This window comes from Panthera uncia, chromosome F1 (assembly GCF_023721935.1).
Source record: "Panthera uncia isolate 11264 chromosome F1, Puncia_PCG_1.0, whole genome shotgun sequence".
NCBI lineage: Eukaryota > Metazoa > Chordata > Mammalia > Carnivora > Felidae > Panthera > Panthera uncia.
In genome coordinates this window covers 56,494,134-56,502,703 of record NC_064813.1, presented here as the reverse complement: position 1 = coordinate 56,502,703, position 8,570 = coordinate 56,494,134, and positions in this window count along the sequence as shown.

Here is an 8,570-nt window from a genome sequence, read left to right as displayed (position 1 = left end):
GTCTGTTCATGAGGGTTGCATTTGAGGGGGGGAAAGGAGACAGTTCAGGGACGTAGGGTTTGAAAGAGGGACAAACGGAACCCAAAGACTCAACCCGTCGCCTCTTCGTAACTTTAAAACCAGCCCTTCCCACCCGCTTCACAAACTGCCCATCTTCGGTGATTGACCCCCACTAAACTGCCTGAATCCTGTGGTCGCCCTTCTGATGATATCACCTCTGAGCTTGGGGGTTACTCTTATTTCTCCACACGTGTCTCAGTGTTAAGAGTTTCATATCTGGAAGGTTGGCGTGTCCAGTTTACTGACTTTCCATGGCTCCTATCCCAGGACAGTCGTGGCATTCATCAGTCCGATTCTCCAGCCCATGGCACTGAGGTCACTCTGCCAAAAAATCCACAAAGACCCTAAGGGTAAGCTCATTACCGTCCTTGCACTGTGGGTGGCAGTGAGGAGGTCTCTCTCCTACATTATGTCAGGGGAGACACCATTACTGCCTTCAAATTAACAACGCTTGGCCTCGGTTTCCCTCCTTTTTAAATGGGTATGCTAACGTGTGACTCACAGGGAGTTGTGAGGAGCAAATGAGAAAATGTGATCAAAATGCCAAGCGCGTGTCTCACACGTATTTGACGAGCCGTAGGTGTGAATTCACAGACTCTCTCCCTGCGGCCAGGGAGGAAGAAGACGCCTTTGGGGAAGCCACTGGAGGCATCTCCGGAAGGTTGAGGGGAGCACCTGAAGAGGGCACCCTGCGCCGTGAGGGTGAGGATTGTTGATTCCAGACAAGATCTTCCCTTCCACGTCCACCCGCCCAAATTCCAAAGCCTGTAAAAGCATTAAGGGACCATCCGCCTGGAGCCACGCAGGAGCTTCCTGACCTAAACAAGAAGGCGCTCTGGGCCCGCAGGAAAAGCAGGGCCGGGGTGGCTGTATTTCAGCAGGCCTCCCGACCTCTGAGTAAATAAATGTGCGGAACAGATACAATCAACATTTTCTCTGGGCCTGAAATCAGATCTGCAGAGGCCTCCGTCCCTCTGTGCCGGGCAGACTGTAATTATAGGATATGTTAAATTTTCTTTATAGCTAGTTCTGATGGTCGCGAGGTGACCACACCAGCCCGTCCAGCGCCCCGCTCTGGTCTGCTGCCACTGGTAATGACAACCAGATGTTTGTCTGAAGTTAATCATCAATAGGGCTCTCGCCCCAGAGTCAAGAAGGGCTCACCATTTGCTTGGAGAAGCCGTGTAAAGTGGTGATAAGCGGGGGTGGCCTGCAGCCTGCCATTGGGACTGCCGCTCCAGAGGCAGATAAGCCATCTGACACCCTCAGAGGCGACTGAGGGGAGAGCAACTGACCAAAACCAAAGTTTACCCGGCGGGCGAAGTGTCTCTGGGAGTCGCGGCCCTTCCCTGAGGTGCGGGAGAAGGACTTCCAGAGATAGGGCAATTTGGATAGCTACGGACGTCTTCGCTGAGAATCCACAGATCTCACTCAGCCTGCGGACAACACTCTCCTGGGATTCCCGAGCAAAAGTCTTTTCCTTTTAGGGGCAGCGCTTCTCTCTGGCTGAGAAATTGTCATATGATATGTACATCAACGAATGTATAATTGAATCACTCCTGTTAGCGTCTAACACGGCAAGTCTGAGTTCGAACCGGTAACAGCGGCATCCGTACTTGTAATTATTAGAAGAAAGCATCGACACCGGGATTCTGATTAGAGGTATGAGCTAAGCCCCTGGCATCTGCACTTTTGATGAAACCCCCAAGTAATTCTCCTGCAGGGACATGCCTTTTTTTTAAAACTCCTGAACCAAACTAGTTTGGAGACGCAGAGGGAAGAAGTGTGGACGGCTCTTTTCCCCAGTCTTAGAACCACAAAGACTCCAGCAAGAGTCCACTCTCTGCCCGGGTCTGTAGCGTCTCAGCCCGAGCACTGCCCCCAGACAGTGCCCCAGTCTAGGAAAGGGGGTCCGATCCATTTCAATGTGATTGTTTTAAGGAATCAGGGATTTTTTATCAGGAATGAGTTGGATGTTCTGGCAAACTAAATGTCATCAAAAAGTCCTATGTTTTCAAAAGTTTCCCAACTAGGAAACTTCTATGTAAGGTGTCTGCTGATTCTTTTTTTTTTTTTTTTTTTAATTTTTCTTATTTGAGTAGAGTCGGTGCACAATGTTACATTAGTTTCAGGTGTACAACATAGTGACTTAACTTTTCTATGCTTCCCACAAGGGTAGCTACCATCTCGTATTTGTTAATTCTTTTTTTTTTTTAATTTTTTTTTAACGTTTATTTATTTTTGAGACAGAGAGAGACAGAGCATGAATGGGGGAGGGGCAGAGAGAGAGGGAGACACAGAATCTGAAACAGGCTGCAGGCTCTGAGTGGTCAGCACAGAGCCCGATGCGGGGCTCGAACTCACGGACCGAGAGATCATGACCTGAGCGGAAGTTGGACGCTTAACCGACTGAGCCACCCAGGCGCGCCATCGTATCTGTTAATTCTTGAGGAACTCATTTGTTTCCTCGAATTTTCTCCTCAAATTTACAATGATCATAGTCAGTACTCGCATTTACCAAATATATTTGCTTTGCTTTATACGGTATTTACTTTTCCATTTGGTGCACACCTCTTTCTTACAGGTGCCCTGATTTAGAGTAACACATTAAACATTGGTGGGAGGATATCCAAGCCAAAATATTATTCTTATTCTTAAGTCCAGACAGCCCGGGAAATTCTCAATTGAGTACTGTTCTGTAAGTACTGCTCTAATATGAAATATTATATTTCATATAATTAACTTCCTTTATAGTCATGGTTTAGGGAATAACAACTAGTGTGTCCCTAAAAATCCAACCCAGTCCCAGAGTTTAAAAACACTTCTTGTTTTTCTGGGGCCCCTGGGTGGCTCAGTCAGTTGAGCACCCAGCTCTTGGTTTCAGCTGGGGTCATGATCTCAGGGTCGTGGGATCAAACCCCACATCAGGCTCCATACTAAGCATGGATTCTCTCTCTCTTTCCCTCTGCCCCTCTCCCCTGCTCTTGCTCTCTCTCTCTCAAATAAATATATATATATATATATATTTTTTGTTTGTTTGTTTGTTTTTCTGGATATAATAATATATGATTGTAAGAAACTCAAACAATACAAAAATGAACTAAGTACAAAGTGATAGCTGTCCGAAAAGAGATTGGAGTTAGATTCGGAGTAAGAATCAAGAGTGTCTGTTACACATATTACTGAGTAACTAATACAAAGTTTATGCATTTTAATCAGGACATTTGGTGCCACCATCAAAATGGCTTTCTCAAAAAGCAGCATCTTCACAAAGATCAAAACTCACCCTCTAATATTCCACCTAGTCCACACCTGGACTCTCTAGCTCCCTTTTCTGCTTTATTTTTCTCCATTTCCCTTAATACTATATAATATAATAAATATTTATTAATTGTTATTTAGTGTTTGTTCACCGCTGTTATTATTATTTATCGTTTGCTTCTTTATTCACTGCTGTATCTCCAGCATGAAGGACAGGCCAGATTCATAAAAATTCTTGCTCGATAAACAATCAAAAGTCGAATGAGTACATGCAACTCAGGTGCCATTGCTACTCTGAAGGCTTTGCTCATGTCTGTTATTCTTGACTTGAACTTACCGGAAAGTAACTTCCTTTCTTTACGCTTCTATTTCTGTATTATGTCCACACTTCTGCAGTTACATTTTTCACACAATTACAACACGCTGACCCTACCAAAAACCATGAGGCCGCCATTTGAGGGCCAGCGCAAGGCCATTTATATCTTTATCCCCAGTGCTCATCTCCACAGCTGTCTCCTGTCTCCTTGTTAGTGTGACAGTGAAGAGACTGAGGAAAGTAGAACGTAAATAATAAGACTGCTGATTTGATTAGAAAAGTACCAGAGCAGGGAAAGAGCCAAACCATATATATATATATATATACTTTTGTGTGTATATATATATATATATATATACTTTTGTACATGTCTATATGTGTGTGTGTATATATATATATTTATATAGTATACAGTATAAATATACAGTATACAGTATAGTATATAGTATAAATATATATATACTTTTGTTATGGGATGGGATAGAGTATAACTTTCAATCCAAGCCTCAGATAAAACCTAAGTAGGGCTTAGGGCGCCTGGGTGGCTCCGTCGGTGAAGCATCTGACTTTGGCTCAGGTCATGATCTCACAGTTGGTGGGCTCGAGCCCTGTGTTGGGCTCTGTGCTGACAGTTCAGAGCCTAGAGCCCACTTTGGATTCTGTGTCTCCCTCTCTCTGCCCCTCCTCCACTCATTCTCTCTCTGTCTCTGTCTCTGTCTCTGTCTCTCTCTCTCTCTCTCTCTCCCTCCCTCAAAAATAAATAAACATTTTTTAAAAACCTAAGCCAGGCTTTATTTTGGCCTAATATGGAAGGTGATGTGGAATCAATGTGTGCCAGCTCATTAAAAGCATGCTGGTTGAATTCCTGGAATGCTAGGTTGTCCCTGGGTTTCAAAGATCAAGCTGCTATCTTCACTTCTTTCCAAAAGACCTCACCAAGTGACCAACAGGCAACAGAAAATATGATACATCTAGTTCAGTATTTAAAGATTCACTAAAAATGGATAAAGAAGATGTGGTGGTGTATACAATGGAACAGTATTCAGCCAAGAGAAAGAAGGAAATCCTGTTATGTCACAAAAGGGATAGACCTTGAGGGCATCATGCTAAGTGAAGTAAGTCAAATAGAGAAAGACAAATATTGTATAGTATCACTCGTATGTGGAATCTAAAAAAGTCAAACCTGCAGAAACAGAAAGTCGAATGGTGGTTACCAAGGGGCACCTGGGTGGCTCAGTCGGTTAAGCGTCTGACTTCGGCTCAGGTCACGATCTCACGGTTCGTGAGTTCAAGCCCCGCGTCGGGCTCCGTGCTGACGGTTCAGAGCCTGGAGCCTGCTTCTCATTCTGTGTCTCCCTCGCTCTCTGCCCCTTCCCTGCTCATGCTCTGTCTCTCTCTGTCTCTCAAAAATGAATAAACATTTAAAAAAAAAAAAAAGCCAAAGAGTGTCAAAGATCCACCAAGCTCACCCCGAGTTCTCTACCCAAAACTCTCTGCACAGTAAGAATGACTACTCACTGCACATGAGTCTCCCATCCATTCATCTTCAATGAGTTAAAGTATAATTAAGTGCATTGAACTCCCACTTGGTGCCTTGCACTTTGGTGAATAATAATTTCATATATATGGGGCGCCTGGGCGGCTCAGTCAGTTAAGCTTCCACCTTCAGCTCAGGTCATGAGCTCGTGGTCTGTGCGTTCAAGTCCCCCTGTCAGGCTCCATGCTGACAGCTCAGAGCCTGGAGCCTGCTTCGGATTCTGTGTCTCCTTCTCTCTCTCTCTCCCCTTCCCTGCTCATACTCTGTCTCTCTCTGTCTCAAAAACAACTAAACACTAAAAAAAAAAAGTTTTAAAGAATTTCAGATATGAATGTCCACTTAACTCAAAAGTGTCTGTGATGTATGCTGTTCTTTCTAGACCTCCTTAGTGGAAGTTTATCTGTTTGCCCAGTTGATGCAAGTTTGTGCTCAATTATTTATGGACTAGTTTACATACTTCCAACTCACCTCCAACTTCCTCTTCAGAAAATGAATCAAGCTAGGTTCAAGTACTCCTTTTATTTTTTCTAGGAGTTTAATTTGTAGAGCAATTTTAGGCCCACAGCAAAATCGAGAGAAAGGTACAGAGATCTCTCATATACCTCTTGTCTCTACAGGTGCACAGCCTCCTTCCTTACCAGCATCACTCACCTGAGTCAAGGTCTTAATAACAGCATAATGACGTTTATGGCGTACTTACCACAAAATCTCATTTATTGTGCACAATAACCAAGGTAAACAGTAGTATACCCTTGTTGCTTTTATGTAAACTGGCTCAAGATCCGTGTATCTAGAAAGTACCTGTGGTGCTATTCAAAACCAAAGTTATCTGACTCAAAAGTTGTTTGGTTTCCTCAACATCACGAAGAAGACAATCTCTTTCCTCGTTATACTGTATTTCCCCGTAATCTGGTGTAGGGGCGTCTAAAACAGGACATTTAGCCTTCCGTGTCAACAGAAGAGTACAGGGCACTCCATTTATAGCGTAGTGTTTTGTACGGTCATGACAAGTAAAACACTGTCCTTGCCATCGCTGGGAAGGATTTTATCCCACCCTCTCTGGTCCATCCATGGGCTCCACCTTTCCAGGCCTGTAGAGATACTTCTAGTCTTCTTTGGGGCTTCAGTGCTGAGTCTGAAATTGATCTCAATTCTGGGAACATTAGGAACACCTGCATGCCAATGAAATGCAAACATTAATCAAAACCAAATGTAAAAGATTCCAGGGTTGTGTGTCATCTGTATCATCCACTCTGTTTCTCTCTCTCAGGAGGAATGATTGAGAGTTGATTACAAGTTCTTTTTGATGATGCTGCTAAAAACCGTTTGAAAAACATCATCCCCTCTGTTCACAAGATGGATTATATTGGGCAACATGAAGTCATGATTATATGGCACTAATTTTAGCTAAGTCAGACGTCTTCATGAAGGCATTGCTCATGCCTGTCAACCACTGCTAACTGAGTCAAAGTTCACCCAACTTTGGACAAAAGGGGAAACAATCAACCACCCCCCCCACCCCCCCGCCGCCCCGTCTCTGTGAAGGAGCTTATCAAGAGTAAAACCAAGCCTGAGGCAGACGGGTCATTTCATTTCTAGATCTCACGAATTCTGTTGCCTCCCTTGGGGTGCCCCCACAGCATCCCACTCTCTGCTGGCTTTTCAGTAACACAGGCAGGGTGGAGACAAGTGAAGCTCTTTTGTGGTCCCCTCCCTTCCCTTCCCCCAACGCCTTCAACGAGGAACCTGGTTTCAAGGACTCGTGATGCTAATACACCACGTGAGGCCTCCCTCACAGTTTCCTCCTCTCCCAAATTGGAGCAGATCTTGTCATTGCTCCTCTATGATCTGCTTCGAATTACCTTGTAATCCTGAAAAACATGTTGTAATGTTCCAAGACAGCAATGCCCCCAGAGCTCTTTCAGAGTCTCAGTGCTAGATGGATTGTTTAGCAGTTGGATTGTTTAGTTGTTGTTTTTCCATTTGTTATTCGTTGAAGACTCTGAGAAGTTTGGAAGGGGGATGTCAGCCACTCCATTTCTAACAGTTCTAATTCCTAATGGATCTGCTATAAGGTAAACAGACGCAAGTTATGATGATTTGCCTTTGATCAGGGCCTCCACATCCAGCCTTCAAGTAATTTATGAACACTGATGAAGACTACCCACGTGATGAGGTACCATACTGTTCTACAGGTATTTCCTCAGCCCTGCAGGTGTTTGATTCAACGGAACAACGGGAGCTCAGACAGTCATCTTTCTTCCCCAGTGACAAGAACCATGATTTCATTCCTTCCAACTTTTCAGATCCCCTGGAAGCTAAAAGAACGCTGATGACTGGTGAGTAGGCAGAATCTGGGTCCGTTGAGAAACCATGGGATTAAGGCTGGATTCAAATCTCAGCTTTGCCATTTACTGTATGAGTGAGACCTTGGCTGATGCTTCTTAACTTCTTCGTGGCTCAATTTCCTCATCTCTAAAATCGAGGTAATTATAATAACTACTTCTCAGAGTTTGTGTGAACCTCAAATAAGTGAATTGACATGAAGCTTCTTTGTACAATGTTAAACCAATAGCGCTTGTATGGGTGAGGGGAGCCTTTAAAAGTTTGATTCTAATGTCACCTGTCAAGGTTGGCAAGGAATTGTCATTTTCAGCATTAGTTTAGAGACACAAATGAAGACCATATGGCTCATAAAATTCCTTATGTTCTTTCAGCCAATCTGTAGCAGCACCTGCTAACAAATGAACCCAGATATTTAGAGCCAGTCTTTCAGGCCACAAGCATCGTATAAATGTGCAACACCTATTATATGCGCACGTCTAGGCTAGATTCTCTGCGGGAGACACTGGAAGAAGCAGCAGCTACAGATACCAAGAGTTTTGTATCTCGTTAAATTCAATCCAATTAACTCAATCAATGAATCAACCAGCACTTACTGGAACATTCTACAGGCCCAGTTCCACCAAGGCGCAGCAGGAGAGACATTTCTGCTCTGTAGGAATTTGACCTCTGAATCATTTCATGGCTTTCCTACCCTTAAAAATGGGGAACAGAAGTTATCATAAGGCTATTAATAATAGAAGGCAGGAATCTACCTGGAAATGAGGAAGCGGGCCTCACCAAAAGCAGACTGGAAGGTCAGTCATTACCTCAGGAGCTCCAGGACAGGATTACCACACGTTCCTCACTACCAGAGCTTGGAGGCTCTGGTCCTTAAAGAAGACAATGCCCACTCATGTTTCAGTCAAGCAGAACCCTCCCGTTCATTCGGCATGGAGTGCCCCTGTTTAAGGGAAAGTCTGCTTTCCCCAACAAGGACCGTGGATGAGTTTGGTTTGCCCCACAAGAGGCTGCCATTATAGTCCTCTTTAGAAAATGACCTTTTTCCCCCCT